At 45.1% G+C, this 21318-nt stretch overlaps 1 protein-coding gene across 3 annotated transcripts in view; it reads right to left on the bottom strand.

The window, feature by feature from the left end:
• Positions 1-21318, bottom strand: part of ITM2C (integral membrane protein 2C) — a 281272-nt gene that overhangs the window by 258752 nt on the left and 1202 nt on the right. The window lies entirely within an intron of this gene.

Genomic DNA, 21318 nt, shown 5'->3' with positions numbered 1-21318 from the left:
GGTTATTTCTTATGTCATGGTATAACATGCCTCTATTATATTTAATTTCACTAAAACTCTTTATTTCTCCATTATTGCATATATAAGCACTTCCATATATATAAATTCAGACTACATGCTGTACAAAAACACAGTGTGTGGCCGTTCACTAGTGGCACGTGAATTAGCAGTAGATGGTGTAGCACCCAGGATAATGTTCTACATGGGTAAATACTTATAAGGTCCCAAAGGCACGACCTATTGGCTATTTGCCCACCCCACAAGTCCCACTGATCGTGTGGGTTCACCACATCCCTTTCATCTAGAAGTCCCTTAAATGGCCACTTTTTGACTATACTTCACCAAAGTAGCCATGTTTCAATCCAGGCCTTGAAGCTATTCACTTCAAAGTAGGCGTTATAGTAGTCAATGTTTAAACATATTTGTAGGAATATAAAAGCACTTTTTAGGTCTGCCTGAGCCAACTGCTCTGCAGCTGCTCTGGCGAGACATTTAGTAACTGGGTTTCAAAAGTGCTAACCAGAGGTTTCCGGCCACCAGCTTGCTGTTACACGCACAAGCGCGTGTGACGTGCCCAGCATTATCTGCATTCTTCGCAGCACCCGCCTCACTGCGCCCCTCCCCACCATGGAGCGCGTCCCTTCCCTGTTGGCCGTGTCACTTTCACGGCCGCGCAGCCATTGCTTTTTTTTTACTATCTGCATTCCTCATGGCACAAGCTTCGCTCCCCCCATCCCCACCACATAGCGCGTCCCTGTTGATTGATGTGGGAACCAACATTCTGAACTGTCGCACTGACTCCCTCAACATTACGTGCTCAGCTGTAACTTTATTGTGATAAAACATAAAATCATTTTTTTACTCCTCTCTTGCCTCTGGCCAGTACACTGTGAGTGATCTTTTTGCTGTGCACTAGAACTCAGTCCTCCGCTTCTCAGCCAGAAAACCATTTTAACCTGGCAGCACTTGAATCCGGCCTACTGAAGAGAATGCAGACTACAACCCCCAGGATGCAGTAGGTTAATAAATGAATCTGCGCTGGTGGACACCGAAGCTCTAGAACTATCGAGCCCTAGCGAGTGTTAACACTGTGCAAGTGTCTGTTCGCAGACTGATATTAAATGGCCCAACCTCTTTGTTTCATGTTATTTTAACCCCCTAGCAGGAGGGGTCTTGCAGGGATCATGTGTACTATTTTAATCCCCAGCATGCTATTACTCAAGGCAAGAAATAGCTTATTGCTTCTTTTTGTTATGGCATACATTTCTATCATGTGGAAATGTGCCATTGGTACAGCCTCCCAGCACCTTGGAGACAATCAAGAGTCTTGCAGCCGGTTTCTTTCAGTATTGTCATTTATATTGAGTTGATGCATTTGTGTTTTTGCATGTCATGTGCTCATTGTGCACAACACAGTTTGTAGGGTACTCAGGTGACTCCATTTGATTCTGTAGTGTAATCACGTGACTGCATCTGACTACTGTATGTTTGTCACGTGACCCTCAACTCATTATCGAGATCTTCGGGGGTCAAATAACAAATAATTAGAGTTGCAATGCATATGATCGTTAATCAGCTCTGCCCAGGTGCGCAAAACCCATTGGGCTCAAAGGCCCCCCCCCCCCCCCCCCCCCCCCCGTTGTGTGTGGCAGCCGGGGATGGGACAGCTTCCCGGGCACACACACAGCCGAACCCGAGAACTTTACAGGTCTTTAAAAGACCATTTGCATATTAATGAGGCCTTGCTGTTGTTTCACCCCTTCTAAGAGCCCCTGCAGCTCCACTCTGCCGATTGCCTAAAGATTCAGCCCCCCCCGATGTTTTTCTTAAGCCCGCCCCCCCTGCGAAATTTGGCTCTAGTTGCCCTTTGGTTCTGCCATTATAAATCTTCTGGTTAATCTGATTGTTTTTTACCCACTTGAATTTTTTTTTACCTACTTTTTTTATTAACATTTTTACCTACTTTTTTTATTAACATTTTTACCTACGCATTTTTCCACCAGTTTCCTAATTCACTGCTGATGCTCTACTTCGACATTCGAGCACACATGCAACAACCACATTTCCTAAATAGTTCTATCCTTTTAGCCGTATGACAATACTTAACACTGCAAGACTGTAGCAAGAGTTAACAAGCATTGGCATAGCCAATAGGTCTCGCCTTAGGGACCTTATAAGTGTTTAACAATGCAACTGTTAATGTTGGTACACCAAGGATATTGTGCTGCATAACTAAATAAGATCCCAAAAGCGAGACCTATTGGCTATGCCAATGCTTGTTTATAAGTGAAGTAACACCCATGCGCAGCACTTTCTGCAGAGAACAATTTTTACGGGGGAACCAAACTTAAGTAGTGTCAATGATAAAGTGCTTCTTGCATAGCCCTAATTTGCCACTCCCATTGCCGAGACCGATTGGCTATGCCAATGCTTGTTTTACTTCCCACTACCTTACAGTTACTGTAACTTAATGCTGCTGGAATTCTGAAATGCAATACTACCTCATTATGATGTTGGTATCTACCAATGGGGTGCAGGAAACTAACAATCGAAAATATGAATTAGACTAATTGAGGTAACATCTCTGCACGGTCGCACTCATTATGCCGTAGCAATTAATGTAAGCGAGTGTTGCGTCAATAGGAGAAGGAGAATATTTTTGCAGACGCTGTCACTTTAAATCCTGCCCCCGTTTGACTGCGGCGTTCAGCGCATTACAACGAGCACAAATAGATTGCTGAGTGGTTTCTGCTAATGGCGAGGACTCGCTGTTCTTAGAGGAGACGGGGGGGGGTTTAAATGCCTTCATTAACTCTTTTCCTCGTTCCGGAAACCGCTCGAACCATGGCAGGAATCTACTTTAAAGTCTTTATTCCAGTGTTTCTGCAAAAAGGACGTTTCATTTCGCGCGCGAATATTTGCATAACAGAGATGTTTACGTCACCTCATTCTTACCGACCGACAGAACATCGGGTTTGACAGAAGGATTATGAATTTCACAGTGTAACTCTACTTTTTTTCAGACGCTTGACATTAGCCATCCATTTGTACCCTATATATTTCCTGATATTTTATGTTAAACTATTTGTGGCGCGTCCCTGAAAACACCACAACGGCACACTTAGTGCTACTGGCCACTGGGTTTGGCAATTTCACATCCAGTTGTTAGCGAGGACTGTTCTTCATAAATATAAGTTATTCTTTTTTGATTGGTGAGTTTGTGTGTGTAGGTGGGTGAGTGGGTGAATGTAGGCACGAATCCCTGGTTGGATCAGTGGATAGGAGTGCGAGTGGCTAAAAGGATGGGTGAACACATGAGTGAGTGCATGGATGAATGACCGATTGCATAAATGGATGCACGCATGGGTGAACACACGAGTGAAGGCTGGATTAATGAGTGAATACGCGAACAGTTAAATATGTGAGTGGGTGGCTGAGTGAGTGATTTAGAGATCAATGACACTAAACAAAGAGCGGGTTCATTCGTGATAGCATGCAACAATCGCGTCTAAGGGAATGAGTGGGCATGCAACACCAACCTAGGCATAAGCTCCATAGGCACCTGGCATAGGAATTGGTATACAAAGTTCAGCCAAGAACAGTCATAGCATGAACTTCCCAACCACTCTGACATCAGGAATCCACCAATGCAGGCATGAGGAGCAGGTCTGCAGAACCGACACTCCTGCAGGTACAAAAGACCAGGAGCTGGACATGCCTAGCCTCAATACACGCAGTGCATGAATCAGGCGAGAGAGGGGGGGGCAATAACTCAGCCCCTCTTACACTAGTTGTTGTGGCATGGTGGTATTGGTGGCCCATTCTGCAGTGGTTTTGTTCCTTCCTCTCTAATCAACCCAGAGTGCTTCTCTGGGTCCATTTCCTCTTCCTACAAACTGTTTTGCGGTGTCCCTCAGGGATCTGTCTTATCGCCTCCGCTTTTTAACCTTTACTTCAGACACTTGGCCAAGCTCATCTGCTCTTAGAAATTCCAATTGTATTGCTGTGGCAATGGCACCCAAATTGTGTGTAGACTTGTCCTTCTGCCACAGCCAGACTGGGAAGAGAAACTATCCCTGGCAATTCCTACATGACTGGCCCCATGGAGAGGGGGGCAACTGAGAGGAGCCCGCCCCGGGGAGGGAGGGACTACTGAGAAGAGCCTGCCCTGGCGGAGGCCTGCTAGTGTCAAGCACCGCTGCCGCTTTTGTTACAAGAGGACGATATTGTAGCACTGCTGCAAAACCGGCTCCTAGAATCAAAACCGGCCTCCATGGGTCAAAAACTGGCCCCCACCCTTCTGGCCCACCGGGAAAATGCCCGGTGCCCCCTACGGTCAGTGCGGCCCTGCCTTCCACTGACAGTCTCACCTTCAGCGGTGTCTTTTTGAGGTGTGCCCTTCTATTGTCCACTGCGAGTTAAAACTAAATATTGAGAAGAATTAGATTTAAGTTACTTGTGTGTGGTCCATCCTTTGACCACCCTCTCTTCGTCCAACCGACGGAAGAAGTTGCTCCACTCCCTCTCAATCTTTGTGACATTTTGGTGTGAGGATAAATAACACTCTCCAATTAAATTGTCAGATCTCATCAGTTGTTTCCGCTTTTACTTTTGAAAAAGTTACAAATTTTTCTTTCACTCTTCTCTTTTGCTACCTGGCACCCCCTATCAACGAATTAATATTAATTGGTAGCATTTTGCCCATCTGTTTTTAACGAGCTATGTGGAACCTTATTGTGATTTCATTTACCTTACTTTTCCTTATTTTGTATTTTGAACTCTGTATTTTGTATTTTGTATTAATTTTGTATTAATTTAATTTGCCTCCTTACTTACTTTATTGTATTTCAACCTGAAAGAACCACGTACATATGTACTATTGCTTGTATTCTTTTTGACTTCATTTGCTGACCAATAAAAATGATTTGAACATAAAAAAAATAAAAGATGAGCTAGAGATTAGGTATTGCTAGGTTGCAGGTGTATGACTTTCAAAGGAGAGGTTGTGCTCTTTGAAATGAGTTGTGGGCAATTTTCAAAAATACATCAATAAAGATTAGCCAAACATGCCTGTGATTTAATAGATATTGTGATCAGAGAGACAAAAGGCAGACGATGGAAAGGAGGAGAGGGCCATTTGAAAGGAAAAGGAGAGGTGACAATCTGAAGTTTTTAAGTAAAGGACAGTATTTCATGGTAATAACATGATGAAATTTGTTTGTCTTTGTATATTATGGTATTTTTTTCAACTTTGTAATTGCTGAGACCAATAGACATGTTTTTTATAAGAGATAGATTACTGTGTTAGTGAGTTATTTCATTGATGGAATGTTGCACAAATTATAAACAATGTTTATATAAAACTGTAATTAATTATACAATATTGCATTATATAAGGATAATACTGAATACAGCACATCAGTATGCCTTGAGGATTAATTATATGAAATAAAAGAGAGATTTCTACATTAAACAAGGTTCACTGTTAAGATAGTTGAGTGGATGGTAAATGAATGAGGGATTTACCCAAAGAAAATGAATGTACAGGTGTGATAATATGAGTGTGAATCACAAGAGGGATTTTAACCCTGTCCGTTTTGTCAGAAGGGTATCTCTCCCTTACTTGTGAAGCAACGATTACACCAGATCATTCTCTGGGCTCATATTAATATAGTTTTGTTTGAGATGCTTGGAATGTTTAATGGTTGGTACCATTTACTAATGCAAAAACAGGAGATGTATCGGCTGAGATACTAAAGAAATCATCGATGGGCATTTTCAGTTGATCTGAGGATAAAAAAAGAAAAGGAATTGATATAGTAAACATCATATGTGCAGCCCACACCAGTTTGTAGCATCAATTAGGCTGTTGCATTTTTACGTCTGGGTTACACAGTGCACCTGTCAATCAGGCTGTTAGACATGGCATACTTAGGGTGGTGTTCCCCCAAGCTTTTTGCCTCCACTCCTCGTATGTTGCTGATTTTTGGTTAACTATTTGTGAACCAGTGCTTGTGCTCTCTCCTTCAAACATGGTACAATGTCCTAAACCTGTTTGGCACATTTAATTTACTTGTAAGTCCCTCGTAAATGGTGCTACGTGTACCAAGGGCCCGTACATTCATTGCTACTAGTGAGCCTGCAAGACTCACTGTGTCACCCACTAAAGTAGCCTTTTTAAACATGCCACAGGCCTGCAAGTGCTGCTGTAGGGTTCCTACGTATTCAGTAAGGCGGTGTTTTTGGGCAACATAAGCGTCAAAGCTATGGGGGACTGAGTTCACTCATACCATCAGAATATGTTGACCAAGATCCTGGCTAGCTCACAGTGCACCATCTAGACCTCTAAACCTTGCAAGGAACCTGATGGTGACTGCAACCTCAGTACATGTCAACCCTCATTCCCCCAAAGGAAAAGTGGCAACGGATTCACCCTTTTGTTGTTAACACAGGCATGCCCAAAGGGAGACACAGGAAATACACAAATTGGGATTTCAAACATTTATTGACGCAATTGTATTCTTGTGTAAAATATGTGTGCTGCAATTATTAGTATAATAAAGCAGAGCATTGTAATCAGTAGCCAGCATTATGAGGATGATAAAAAAGATAAACAATACAACCATTGTGCATTTACATTGATTACATAACTACATATAATTGTCAGTCAGTCAGTAATAACTTTATTTCGGCCAATATGACCTTAAAAGTACAACTAAAATTACATACAATTCATTTGCTTTAAAATCGATTGCAGTTACATATAATTGTACTCCGACCTAGCACTGCCTATACTAGAAAGCACAGGGTGAGTGGGTCTGCCAGAATACCTTGGAATGCTCTAACTTTCCATTTACCTGTGTGCATGGGTCATTTGGTGGCCAGCCTTGGTGCTGAGAAGGCTGCCATCCCTCTGTCGTTAGAGATGGAATTCAGCTGGGCTAGAATTCAGGCATGAGCGACTACGACAATCCATTTAAATGCTTTTCTGCCTAAACAAAGGCTTGGTGCAGTTATATAATAAAACTGAACCCATTCGTACCATGCCTGAGTTCAGGTCCTGCTGTCATACTGATTCTACCCACCCAGAGCTGCTGCCAAACAGACAACAAGAAACAAGGCCAGTGTGTGCAGCTGGGTCCTTGAATAGACTGTTCTAAGGTATGATAATGTGCATACGTGGAAATGTAATTGCAAGCAAACCTATTCTGAGTATAATATCTCATGCTGGCGAAAAAATCATCGTTTAGAAGGAGTTAACTTTAAACTTGAACATGTAAAATGGAAGTGTGTGTGCACAGGGCCTAATAACCTCACAACATTGCAGCTTGTAGTGCATTTCGACCTGGCAAAATAAATCTTTTGCCAGGCCCAGACCTTCCTTTTTAATACTTATAAGTCACCCCTAAGGAAGACCCCATAGGCTCATAGGGCAGGGTGCATGGTGTTTAAAAAGTAGGACATGTACACTCAAGTTTTACATGTCATATCCACTAGGGACTATTCTGGATTGGTACCTTAAACACCTCTCCCATATCTTGAAAGTGCTTAAATGTTAGATCATAAGAGCCAACACACACCTCCCTACTAAACTTGTGAACCCAAAATGATCTATTTTTAAAGACGTTAATATAATATAATCAATTGCAGGCAAACACAATTAGAATATGTATATATACTTATTTCTTTTTCTCTCTTCTCTCCTCTTTATGTGTTCCATGTAGTGAATGTTGTGACGGGCTCCTGATGAAGGCATCTCAGCCGAAACGTGCGTAGTGTGTTAGCCTACTGCCAGCCTTCTCTTTTATCTCAACCATTCACGCTTTGGATCTTCCTTGTTTCTAACTGTGTCATGGTCAATTGTATTTGCAATGTATATGAATAAAATAAAGCTTACAAATGTGCAATAAAAATATATTGCTTTAAATGAACACTGAAATGTTGGATAATGTATGAAAATACACTGAGGGCTTTTATATTGTAAACTATTCATTATGGCCTGTTTTGATAAATGGAATAAAAAGAAATAACATTTTTGTATAACAAAAATATAAGAGTTATGCACAATATCTCTATGCACTGCAAGTTAACCTGGATAGTGTAATCATTGGTTTCCCTGCATATATACATAACTGTTTACAATTGCTTAGGCTTTTTTTTTCATTTTTGTAGCAGTGAAAAACTCCTGGAGTTATTTTTCACTTTTTTGGGGACGCCTACCTTGTTGCTGTGTGTCGCGCTGGGCAGCAGTTTTTGGACCCTTCGGTGGACTTCTGGTAACAGCGCTGCAGCTTGCCGCACCCGCTTTGCGGGTGCCGCTTCTTCTCAGGTCCGTGGGCTCAGGCGGCAGGACTGTGCTGAGGATTGTGGGAGAGACTTGGAGTGTGGCAGTTGCTTCAGTGGTGGTGCGCGGCAGGGACTATGTCTCCCAGGAGTCCCTGCACACCCAGGAACATCACGGACGCGCCCCCTGATAGCCACGCCCCCAGCCTGTCCGGGTGGATAAAGTTAGGCTCTCCCTGTGAGCCTGTGGGACGCCTACCTTGTTGCTGTGTGTCGGGCTGGGCAGCAGTTTTTGGACCCTTCGGTGGACTTCTGGTAACAGCGCTGCAGCTCGCCGCACCCGCTTCGCGGGTGCCGCTTCGCGCTCAGGTCCGTGGGCTCAGGCGGCAGGACTGTGCTGAGGATTGTGGGAGAGACTTGGAGTGTGGCAGTTGCTTCAGTGGTGGTGCGCGGCAGGGACTCTGTCTCCCAGGAGTCCCTGCACACCCAGGAACATCACGGGCGCGCCCCCTGATAGCCACGCCCCCAGCCTGTCCAGGTGGATAAAGTTAGGCTCTCCCTGTGAGCCTGTGGGACGCCTACCTTGTTGCTGTGTGTCGGGCTGGGCAGCAGTTTTTGGACCCTTCGGTGGACTTCGGGTAACAGCGCTGCAGCTCGCCGCACCCGCTTCGCGGGTGCCGCTTCGCGCTCAGGTCCGTGGGCTCAGGCGGCAGGACTGTGCTGAGGATTGTGGGAGAGACTTGGAGTGTGGCAGTTGCTTCAGTGGTGGTGCGCGGCAGGGACTCTGTCTCCCAGGAGTCCCTGCACACCCAGGAACATCACGGACGCGCCCCCTGATAGCCACGCCCCCAGCCTGCAACGCCCCTTATTTCAACAGCTCGTCTACCGTCTCGCGGGATGCGAGTGGGACGCCGAGCGAAGCCCGAGCAAAGGGCGGGCAGTCTGTGGCAGTCAGGGGCTGACAGAGGCTGGGCTGGGCCTGGTCCCTAACATCATCTACACTGGCCCAGAAAGGTACTGTGACATTGTCAGAGGGCAAAACCCGAACCATGTCTACTCGCTCTGGGAAATTGCTCAGAGGTGGGGGCGAAGGGGTTGGGGGAAACCCAACGATAGGAACCATGGATAGGTTTATAACCAGAGTAGCGGCAGTCATAGAGAAAGAGATCGCAATGACGGAGCGTCGCCTCTCCGGGGATCTCCTACCAGTTAGACGATCCTCTCTTGGCTCTGCGGCCAAAGCCTTGTCACCTACTCCGATTATAGCTTAGTACTTAGTATAGAAATGCCTGAGCTTCCCCGGTTGTCTGAAATAGGCGAAAGTATAGATAGGTTAGAGAACTTAGCAGCACAGTTAACACCAGGCGATCCCAGTGACGAGATTGCTGGAGGGTGCGTTCCACCTTTATTGTCTCCTGTTATTAGTCAAAACTCTCAGTCGCCAGACCCTGCTCCCTCTGTGGGTCCCTCATTGCCCTGCGCACCCTGTGTGTTTCAGGGTGCCCGGAAACAAGCTAAGAGGAAAAGGGTTGTGAGTGTACGCAAAGGTAGCCATTCCATACTTTGTAAACGCTCTAGGAAGCAAGGGTCAAGGGCCACGGGTGTACCATTAGATAATGGTCAGAGCCCAGAGCGTCTGGGTGGATTGGGAGAGTCTCCGCCTCAAGAAAGGGGACTCGATACCAACATCAAGCCATCTGCTATCCAAGTTCCAGCTTGCTTGGATCAAATCATTGATGCGCTTCACCGTTCCCTGACACCGCTCATAGAACAAATCAAGAGGGTGGAGGCCAGAGTAAATAGTCTTGAGCAGTCGACCCTTGACAACTTTTTTTCACTTAAGACTCTGATTAAACATCAGAACAGGAATAGTGAGGACCCCTCATGTGGCAGATTGGGAAAAGGAGCTGCAGCTGTTGCTGCTCTGGTACAGGTTCCAGTTCCACCAAAAGCGGCTTCCCCAATAGCACCAAGTACGGCCCCAACTCCCACTACCACTGCCCCACTCATGCCCAAATCAGGTCCTACTACCACTGCTCCACCTATGTCCAAATCAGGTCCTGCCCTACACTCTACTCCAACTCAAGGGAAGCCCACTAAGGTCAATAAAGTACATAAGATAGTAACGCAACCGAAGGCCCCCGCGGGTGGGTGTAACTCTAAACCTAAGCAAATACCCCCAAACAGTGCAAAGACTAAGGGAGATGGGGCAGCTTTGCCAGCTAAGCCTGCCAAAAGCCATTTGGCAGCACCTGTCTTAGCTGCACCCGCCTTGAAGAACTTCTCTGGCAGACCTTATGCTGACCTCCCCCCGGACTGCCATCCTTACGTCGTTGTGCTGGTGAAGGTCCCACCCTTGAAAGATAACCAATCAGAAACCCACCAAGCCCTAAAAAATAAAAGCCTTCACTGGCTAAAAATAAACAAACCACTCCCTGCGGGCGTAGACGGACTAATCCTTGGCGTCCGCAGGGTGCCCTGGGTTGGACGGGGCAAGAAGCAGCTGGAGGGAGACTGCGTTATTATTAACTTCCAGGACAACAGAGTAGCCAGATCGATCTGTATCCAAGACCAAACGGTGGGAGGCCCTGGAATTAGCGCAGTAGACCTGACCTATTTCTACCCGCGGCCTGCTAATCACACCATTCTCAGGCCTATTATGGGGGAAATGAGCAATGGTCATAATGGTGGAATAAGTAGTTTTTCTGTGCCCCCTTTCTATCCCCAAACCGGGTGGCTGGGTCAAAATTGTGGCCCTAGGAGCTACTGACTCGAAGCAACGGGAGGACTGGACAGGGGGGAACCGGGCGAGCCTTGAAACGGTACTGTAATGCCACCTATTCTTCCCTCCCCCAATGAATCCCAAACCACATCATCGGTTACTTTGGACTTCTTGGGAGACCTAGTTCCTATTGGTGTTGGGCGATCACTGCCATGCTCAGACATGGTGACTCCATGTCAAGAGATAGTTTCCCTATGCGCTCCAGCTGTCACGGACCAAGTTTTGAAGGTCTTCAGCTGGAACGTTGCCGGAATAGCCAGAAAACTGGCATTGCCCGACTGGAATGCACTAGTGGAAGAGTATTCCATATGCATTTTCCAGGAGACATGGAGTAGGGAGCCAGTGCATAGGGCGGGGTATTCTGCCTATGCCATCCCAGCTGTTTGCCCAGAATCGGGTAGGGGGCGACCTTCGGGGGGGGTCTTCTTATCTGGGTAGCTCCAACCCTAAATTGCACGGTATTGGAAACTAAGACCAATAGCCCAGACTTGCTTAATATTACACTGAAGGACGCCAGGGGTTGTGTTGTTTTGAACATATTTAATGTCTACGCCAGAGGCACTAAGGGGGGGAGGCAGTCTCCCACAATTGCATTGTTGGAGGATTTGTTAGGGGCAACTCCATACAAAGCCTGCACTTTGATTGCAGGTGATGTTAACTGCACGTTCGAGCCTTTGGGCTCGGACGTTACCCAGGACCAGGATTAGGAGGATGGCAGGAGGGGGATACCAGTCCTGGAACTTCCCCCGATTAAAAAGTGGACCGAGGTGGCATTGCAGTTAAATGCCCTTAGTATAGAATATGGCCTGAGGGCTTTAAATGGAAGGACTAGCTCGGACAAAGGGGGTGCTAATACATACAATAGGCCCAACCACACATCAAGAATTTATTACATCTTGCTTGATGTGTGTTTATGGAGCTCAGTGAGGGATATGGTAATAGTCCCCTCAGTCGAAAGCGACCACAATTTGCTGTCCCTCACTCTAGCCCCCTGGTGGTCTGTTAGCAGTGGGGGTCCCATACTTAGCCCCACAGTTGACCTTGGCGAGTCGGAGGTATTTCTTTGCGGTAGGCGCCTGAAGTGGTCAAAACTTCTCTTGTCTTCCGGAATACTTGAGGCTGTGTCCCACCTTTTGGCCCTAGCCCAACATAACCTAGGTATAGTTGAAGGAGGCCTAGGGGAGGTATGCGAAGTATTTTGCGACCTAACTGGGGCCTTGACAAATCTGTTCACTGTGCGCCAGAGACATACTGGGGTGAAAGAAAGGGCTAATAAAAAAGACGGGTGGTATACCCATAACTGTAGGGAGGCGAAAAAAAACCTGGGTCGAGGCAGTAAAAGCAAAATCTCAAGTCAGGACAAGGGAGGCTAGGAAGGTCTACTCCAAGGCTATCCCGACAGCAAAGAGGGAATGGGAGAAGAAATTCTGGGCGGACTTGTTGGCTGCTAGCAAAGGTAAAGACGCTAAGGGATTTTGGAAATTGATAGGCTCCCGTAGAAGACCCAATGACACTCTGAGGACCTGCACTATTCCACCCCAGAGCTGGTTCCATCACTTTGGGGCCTTATACTCAGCGATAGAAGGGCCCCTAAATGAGCCAGCTGTATTTCCCTTTTTGATGGAATCTAGCACCCTTACCCTATTTACACCACAGGAGGTTGAGGATGCCATCAAGACTGTGGTCCCACTGAAAGCTGCTGGCCCAGATGGGCTCCCAGGGGATCTACTGCAGGCCTATCCATCTGACTGGGGTCTTATGATCTCGGCCCTCTTGAATGCCATCTTGGAGGGTGGCCCGATCCCAGAGTCATGGAGAGGGGCAGTGGTAGTCCCCATCTATAAAAAGGGTAGTAGAGACATTCCAGGAAATTATAGGCCAATAAGCCTGATTGACTCTTCACAAAAAGTAGACGGAAAAGTGATCCTGGGGAGAATCCTACCTTGGGTGGACGAGAACCAAGTCCTATCGGACTTCCAGGCAGGCTTTCGCTCAGGAACAGGTACAATTGAGCAAGTCTTTCGGCTAACACTTCTGCACTGGAAGGTCGTGGAACTGGGCAAGGGCAGTCTCTACCTGGCTTTCATCGACTTGAAGACTGCCTTTGACCTAGTTCCCAGGGAGGAACTCTGGAGGGTTCTCCATGGTCTGGGCTTGCCCCCGTACATCCTTTTCCTCCTCACCAAACTCCACACGAATAACTTTGCCCAGGTTCGCTGGGGGAGAAATGGCGAGACAACAGACAGAATCCCGGTTTGTAGGGGTGCCAGACAGGGCTGCGTGTTAGCTCCCACACTTTTTTCCCTATATGTAAATGGTGTGGTGGAGCACCTGCTTAAGGAACCTGCGGACGCACCCTGCCTGGGGGGCGAGCGGATTCCAACATTGTTGTTCGCGGACGACACTCTCCTTATTTCAAACACCCCACAGGGGCTCCAGAAGCTGTTGACCCGTTTCCAGGACTTTTGTGTAGCTAGAGGGTTGGTGATAAATGTAGAAAAAACGAAATATTTGATACTACGCCCACCAAGGAAACTGGGTCGTCCTCCCACCTTGAACTCGGTCCCTCTGGAGAAAGTATCTGAATTTGATTATTTGGGTTTACGCCTGAATGACAAGATGAACTGGTCTTCTCACATTGACAAGATGGTTCTTTGCCACAAAAGGGTAGGGGGTGCCTTACTAAAGGAATATCATACATCTTCCAGATCCTCAGTGGCGCCCGCAGTTGAGGTCTACAAGGCAAGGGGGGGTCACTTCTGCCTTGTATGGCACGGAGCTATGGGGCAATTGTAATGTGGATTCCCTATCCAAGGCCGAAAATAAGCTCCTAAAGGACCTCTTAGCCCTCCCCTCGAGCACCCCCACAGTTCCGGTGCTCTTGGATTTGGGCTGCAGAAGCATCAAAGACCAGGCCCGTCTTCGCCCATTGCTCTTATGGTCCCGCATATGGAGGGTCCCGGAACTAAAATCTTATGCCGAGGGCCTATCAGAAGTAATGGACATGGGGGGCTGGAACAAGATCAAGTGGCTGAGGGACACAAAAAATCTTCTGGGGGAACTGGGCCTGGGACACTGTTGGTCTACAAAATCTGCTCCCCCAAAGGCAGTCCTCAAAAAACTTTATTGGGACTGGGTCTTTTGTCAGCAAAGCGGGAACCCTAATCACTGCAATTCGACTACAGCGTTCCTCAGAATAAAGGATGTGGCATTATATGAACCGTACATGGATTTTATCACTATGCCAGTGGATAGGGCCCTTTACTTCAAGTTCAGAGTTGGCACTCTCCCGCTAGGAACAACTGTATCAAAGTGGAAGTCCCATGCTCATTTATCCCCCTTCTGCGCATTTTTGCCCAGCCAGGCCTGAGACGGTGGCTCATGTACTTTTTGAGTGTCCAGATTATATTTATCCAAGGAGATACTGGTTGAAAACCCCTTTTCAAACGCTTGGGAACATGCGTACATTCGGTGTCTCTCCGAATTTTACTGACTGATACCTCCCCTCTCATAGTCTGTGGTGTCTCCAAATTTTTGAAATGTTGCTGGTTGATCCGTTGCAAGAGATTGTCTATATCGGTTTAATTCCTTTTTTAGCTAATTTATCTTACGAGGTTCCCTACAATATTATCTTCTTAAAATGTATGACATACTTGCACTTTTTCGTAATGTTGTTTTTATAAATGTATGTTATGCTTGTAAGATATCTTTGCATATCGAATAAAGCTTTCAACCATTTTTCACTACTGTACTCTCTGCCTATTTTCTAAATTAATCCTTTCCTCCCTATACACCACTTAGCTATTTTCAAATGTTTTTTCAGCTCTAGCAATTATTAGAGATTAATTTGGTTTAGTGTCATTTCTAAGCTGATTTCGGCTTCCACACAAGTAAGTTTGTATTGAACCCTACTTATTCGGCCCCTGTTGGTTTTTTTTTTAGAAAAAGAGCTTTTTTTTTTAATTGCTTGATTTTCTAACTTCAATTATTAAACTTTGTTTCAGACCATAGATTCTGCTGCCCCCCCCACCAGTAGTAAGTCACGTGAATTGTGCATTGCACAGTCACTGAGTTCAGCCTTCTGCTACCTGAGGGCTCCCCTGCTGCTTGAGGACTGTCTTGACCCTGCTGCTTAAGGATTGCTCTGCACTAGACCTACTACCTTCATTCCAGGCTCCCCAAGAGTGACTCCAAGGGTCAGTTGGCGGACCGCCTCTCTGAGCTTAAGGGACATGCTCCAGCGGCCTCCCTGAAACTGCCCAGCTCACCTGCTGCACTGGACCTGCCTGCCCTGCAACTAGAGCTGCTTGAGCCCTTCTGGTTTCTGCTGGAGAGAGTACATGATTCTCAAAAGGTGCCTCCTCAAGTCCCGTACACTTGGCTGGCATCAGTTGAGTTCCTCCTGTGAAAGAAGGGTGCAGTTCTGAAGTTTTGGGCTCTTTGCTACCACAAACAGGCCTGGTCGTGACAAGATTCTGCGGTCCACAAAGACTGCCAACTGGCAGCACCAGTGAACCCCACTCTTGGTGCTACAACGTCCACCAGTGACAACCGTCAACAAAAGACCTGCACTCGTGCTACAGCAATGACATCCCCCGGTGACCACCAAAGAGAAGCTCCAGCAACAACCATACAAACCGGCCGACCAGCTCTTTGGGGTACAACAATGGTAGCCTGCGTTGCCCGGCCTGTTGTTCATGCTTCAATGACGACCATCGGCAATACTCTCTCTGCTCCTCGTGGCCTCCTCCACCACAAATGGAACACTTCCCGCCAGACTTTAAGACATTAACATTTACAGCTGGACTACCCTGGTCCCTGTATCCAGGCCCCGCACCATTGCAGTCGGCCTGAACTTGTGTATCTCCTTTGGTCTACCATAACCAGATGGCCGCTTGTGGCACTGCGTGATTTTATGCGCAATACCTACAGAAAACTTTCACATTTAATATACCTGGTTCTGCTGATTGGATTTTTGTCATTCTAGTATCATTGTATTTATTTAAATGTACTCTATTTTCCTAAATTGGTTTGGAATATTTCTTGTGTTGTGTTTTCACTTTATTACTGTTTGTGTGCTATATAAATACCTGACACTTAACTGTAGTTAAGTTAAGTCTGACTGCTTTTTTGCCACGCTACCAGAAGGTTAAGCATAGGGCAATTTAATGATTTTTTGTGGTTCACCCTGACTGGGATTGTGGTTGTTGCCTGAGCGAGGCTTCCACCAGCCTCAATCAATAATCTAATTTCTTACATAGACCTATTGCTTTCAATATGCATAGAGTGGGCTTTGAGGCTGCCCCTTTTAACCACCACCTTTCTTCGCCTAGGCACTTTCAGCTATTAGCCTGAGGCATTGTCAATCACGTCTTATCTCTACAAAATATTAATCTCTCACCTAATACTATATGTTAAAGTGTATCCTTCCACCTCAAATTCAGTGCTTGCATTAACCTGTTTGCTGCTGCCATCGGCCAACGGCCGTCGCAAGCACTACCTCCGTAGTGCTGCGCATGTCCGTTGGCCGACGTGGACCAGCCCGCGCAAGTAATCACCTGCACCGCGGCGGAATTAACACTATGGTTAGCCGGTTAAACTGCATGAGTGACTGCTGGACAACTACATCGCTCTGTGTCCAATCGTACAGGCTCCTTCCCTTGTCTCTCACTCTAATATGTTGAGGCTACATTCGTTAGCACATTAAAACCAGATCTTTGTCAATGCTTGTTGTAGGGGGAAGTCAATAAAAGGAGAATGTTGCAAGCAGCTGAATATACTCTTACATCATGCAAAACCAAGGAATTGTGAAACACTGTGCAACTGAGTACAAAAAGCAGGTTTGCCACCAATAGTGTTATTAAACAATCACTGGCAAAGCCCATTGGTCTGGCCAATATTGCATGTTCCAATCTATTGACTGTCTGTGTTACAACATATAGTTCAATTTCAAATCAAGTCTCCAAAGTGGTGAACAAACACTGGCGAATCCTGACGAGTGGCACTCTTAATTTTGAAAAACCTCTCTTTGCACATAGGAGAGAAAGAAATCTAAAAGACATCCTAGTGCATACAAGACCCCCCGCCACTGTGATTCAACAAACTAGACTACAAGGGCTACATGGACATCACCCATGTGGGAACTGTAACAGTTGCCATCTGACTGAGAAGAGTTTGATCCTTACCTTTCAAAATGGCACTAAATGGGAACAAAGAACCTTTACTAACTGCAACAGCAGGGACGTGGTCTACCTAATTACATGCCCATGCAAGAAGGAATACGTGGGTATGACCACACGAGCTGTAAAAACTAGGATAAATGAACATAAAAGCAATATAAGATGCAAAAAATCAACTACTAAGATGGCAGCACATTTTCTGGAAAAACAGCATTGTGTGAATGAATTACACTGGACAGTGATTGAACAACTTCCATCAGACACTGGTTTATTTGAGAAGGAGCAAAGGTGGGTGTTCCGTCTGGGCACAGACACCATCGGACTAAATGACTCCATTCCCTGGAGCCAGTTAAGATTAATGTACTTTACAGACTGCCAAGTGACAGTATTTTTGCCAAACCTTGAGATGAGCTAGACCTGATATGGTGAATGTAATAACATTAAGTGACACCATTATCATCAGAAATTACCCAGGAATGCTGCCCCTTTAATAACACTTAACATCAAAACCTTTTTTTAAAAAACATCCTAGGTATATATATTCTTTGCAAAGTATGCCCAACTCTTTATTAGATCTGTTTCCCCTTTTAAATACATCAAGCTATGAATGTTCCACCGGTAAAAGAGCATGCCCGGAGTCGATGCCTATTCCGTTGTAACGCGCATGCGCAAGAAACCAGTGTCCTTCGCGCATGCGCATAAGCCAACACGGTGCCCGCCTGCGCATGCGCGATTGATCCTGATACTCCCTTTTCACGCGCGCAGGACCGGACCTGATTTCCCACGTCCAGGTCCTTCTTTGGGCATTTTCCGATTCTTATTAAGCATTAATTGGGGCAATTACTACTACTATATAAGGCATTTGTCCAATACGACTCGACATAACGTCGGAGCCGCGTTGAGGGGATGACAGCCTACCACATATGGCAGTAACCGTGAGTTTAGACCTTAGAGCATGGAGAAACCTACTTTCTCAAAAAACTGCGTTTTAGATTCTAAATCCACGCTGTCCCCTTCTCTTTTGACATCCTCCAGGTTGCTACATTGAGCAAGGAGACAACAGAACCCCCAATACTACGCCTAGGCTCATGAGGCTAGTTAGCCTTAGTCCAGAAGTAAGAACTATATGTGTACTAAATAATGTGTTTTTTCCCACTATTCTATCCCAGGGATTCTAATGGCGACTATATCATATCCATGTGTGTCCTAGTCTATATGTTTGTCTATGTCCTTTTCTTTTACAGGGTTTTGAGCCTTATTTTTGGTTCTTCATCACCCTCCTGTGTACCTACACAGGTTTTTCTCAATATCATAATGTAATGGTATAGTTCATGATGTTTTATTCATTCACAGGTTCTGTATTAACAACGCCAATTGGGCGCAACGGACTTCATTTAATATAACACGAATAGGTACATTTTGCCTATTTTATTTTTGTAGAGCACACTTTGACATCTACATACATGTGAGTAAGGTGGGGATAATAGTGCACATCCTCGTCCTGAAGAAGGAGTCCTTGACACTCCGAAACATGTCGACGCACTAGAGAGGTTGATGTACCCTAACTAGTACATAACAACCTCACACTGCACTTTTTTAACGATACCAGCCGAGGGCTTAATAAAAACTTTTTATTTTTTTCTCCTACGAGCCAGGTATCTTTTAACTATCACTGTCTTTCACCTCACCACTCACATTTATTCTCTTCACACACATCAACATATAGTCCACTTCCAGTGCTCCTACGTAGTCGTGAGTCGCAGCACGCCACATCCCGTAGAGGGGTGCGAAGACCCCGATGATGAAGCATGACACCAAGGGGCCTGTTGGTGTGTGAGGGGTATTTATACAACACTGTGTGCTCCCCACCATTGTAGGGACCACTACCACTGCAAGAGTGGATTCCTTTTTGTTTAATAAAATTGCTAGGGGAGACAGAATCCACTTCCTCCTCTCCCTCCCTATTCTTGTTATTTTCTTAATCTATTGACTTTGCCAGTGCATGTTTGAAAGAATCATTAAAAAAATTATCAATATGGCCACTGGTACTTGACAACATATACACTTGCCCGGTGTGTCATAGTAGAATCTTCTTTTGCGCATAACTCATGCCTTCCAGTAAATCATGAGGTACATGCACACATGGACGGACATCTTAGAATCAGGTTTCATCACCAAAAAGCAACCCAATATGGCTGCTGGTGAATTGCGCATGCATGCTTCATTACTTTATGAGGTATGTGTGTGTTGTGGCACACCAGCAGCCATTTTCATCACCTTCTGATTTTAAGGTGAATTTACTGTTTGAAGTTGGCCAACAGACATTGAGCAGTAAATTAAATACTAAAACACTCTTGTCCATAACAGCTCTGTGATAGTGAGGGGGAGGTACATGCTGCTAAGTATAGTGGTAGTAAAGGTGAAACAGCGCTGCTTGCTTTCCAGTCAGGAGGTCTTTATGAGGTCATGCTTCTCCATGCACATTCAGAAAGTGTGTGCGTGCAGGAGAATATATATCAACAGTAGTGGTGGAAATAGTCAATAGTTACTCGAGGACCTATAAATTTGAGGTCAGGTGGTGGCAGCAGAAACCGAGTGGAGCCAGGACGGACGGACGGAGTCATTAGGAGTGGAATCCGTCAGTCAATGTATACATTTATTTTGTAAAAACTGCAATAAATACATTAGCAACAAGGACAAATGTGATAGTAAATCTGTTCTAGCTTACTTAATTGGTCACAAAAAGGGTGCCTTTTAAATCACCTTATTGGGGATAAGGTACCTGCTGCAGAGATATTGGCATACTAAGCAATTTCTAGGGAATAACAACCATAGGAAATCTTTGGTGGTTAATGTACTTACTGGCGAGACCAATGAGCGGTCTAATCGCAGGTTTGACTCATTGTAAAATGTCATAGAGTGTAAATGTACTTTCTGCAAAGCACAAATTGTACCATACAGGTCGAAGACTTGAATCTTAAGTATATATGCCCACATGCATCATTGAGAATTGCATTCGCAAATGGTGCGAATCGCAATTTTCGGCTGTTTGCGAATGCAATTCTCAAATTTGGGATGCATCATGCTTTTCGCAATTTTAGGAATCGCAACCATATTGCGATTTCTAAAATTGTGATTGCATTTAAGAAATCGCAATTTCAGATTTCTTAAATGCAATGCATGAACATTTTTAATTTGCGAATTCGCAAATAGGAAGGGGTAAATTAGCATGAAGTTGACCTTCACGCTAATATACGAAAAATTTCAAAAATGCACTTTTGAAAGTTTCATGTTACACACACACATGTCCTTGGGACATGTGTGTGTGAAACTTGCACTTAAAGTTACATTTCAGGGGTGCATGGGGGGGTCCTTTGGACCCCCCTCTGCACCCTTGAAAATGCATTCACAAATTGCGATTCGCAAAATGCTAATCGCAATTTGTGAATGCCTTCCCATTCATTCCTATGGGTCTCTTGGCCCATAGGAATCAATGGGAAGGGATTCCTTAATTGCGATTCGCAAATTGTGAATCGCAATTAAGGAATTTTTAGAAATCGCAAATAAAAATGTGATTTTTTTGATGCATAGCAATTTGCGATTTCTTAATTGCGATTCCTTCATTTTCGCAATTAAATCGTAAATGCTAACTTTGATGCATGTGGCCAATAGCTCAGTAAGTTACTACTTTGGCAGAGAAATCTCTTTCACCAGGTCACAAGTTGTAACTCTTGCCACCGCTCTGTGAGTTAAGAACTGGCATCAAAGATCTGCATGAAAACTGCAAGGCATAAGTTTAAGACCCATTTGTTTTTTTTCTCAATATTTTGTTAATGTAAAGTTGATAAAAACGGTTCCTTTGGGTGGTAATAAAGACTTATCAATAGCTGCTACATAAATGGTTATTATTGTAATTAATCATGTAGACAGATACATTAGACATGCTTACAATGCATGCATATCTCTTACATTCAGAGCAAGCAAGAATAAAAACCTGCCTCCATCCTATAGCTTATCTCTTAAATACTTGTGGGGTGGCAAGCTGAATGCCTTTGTTTTCTACATGACATTGGC

Source organism: Lissotriton vulgaris, chromosome 11 (assembly GCF_964263255.1).
Source record: "Lissotriton vulgaris chromosome 11, aLisVul1.2, whole genome shotgun sequence".
NCBI classification, from domain to species: domain Eukaryota; kingdom Metazoa; phylum Chordata; class Amphibia; order Caudata; family Salamandridae; genus Lissotriton; species Lissotriton vulgaris.
Note: the sequence above shows the minus strand (reverse complement) of the source record. Positions and strands in the feature narration are given on the sequence as shown.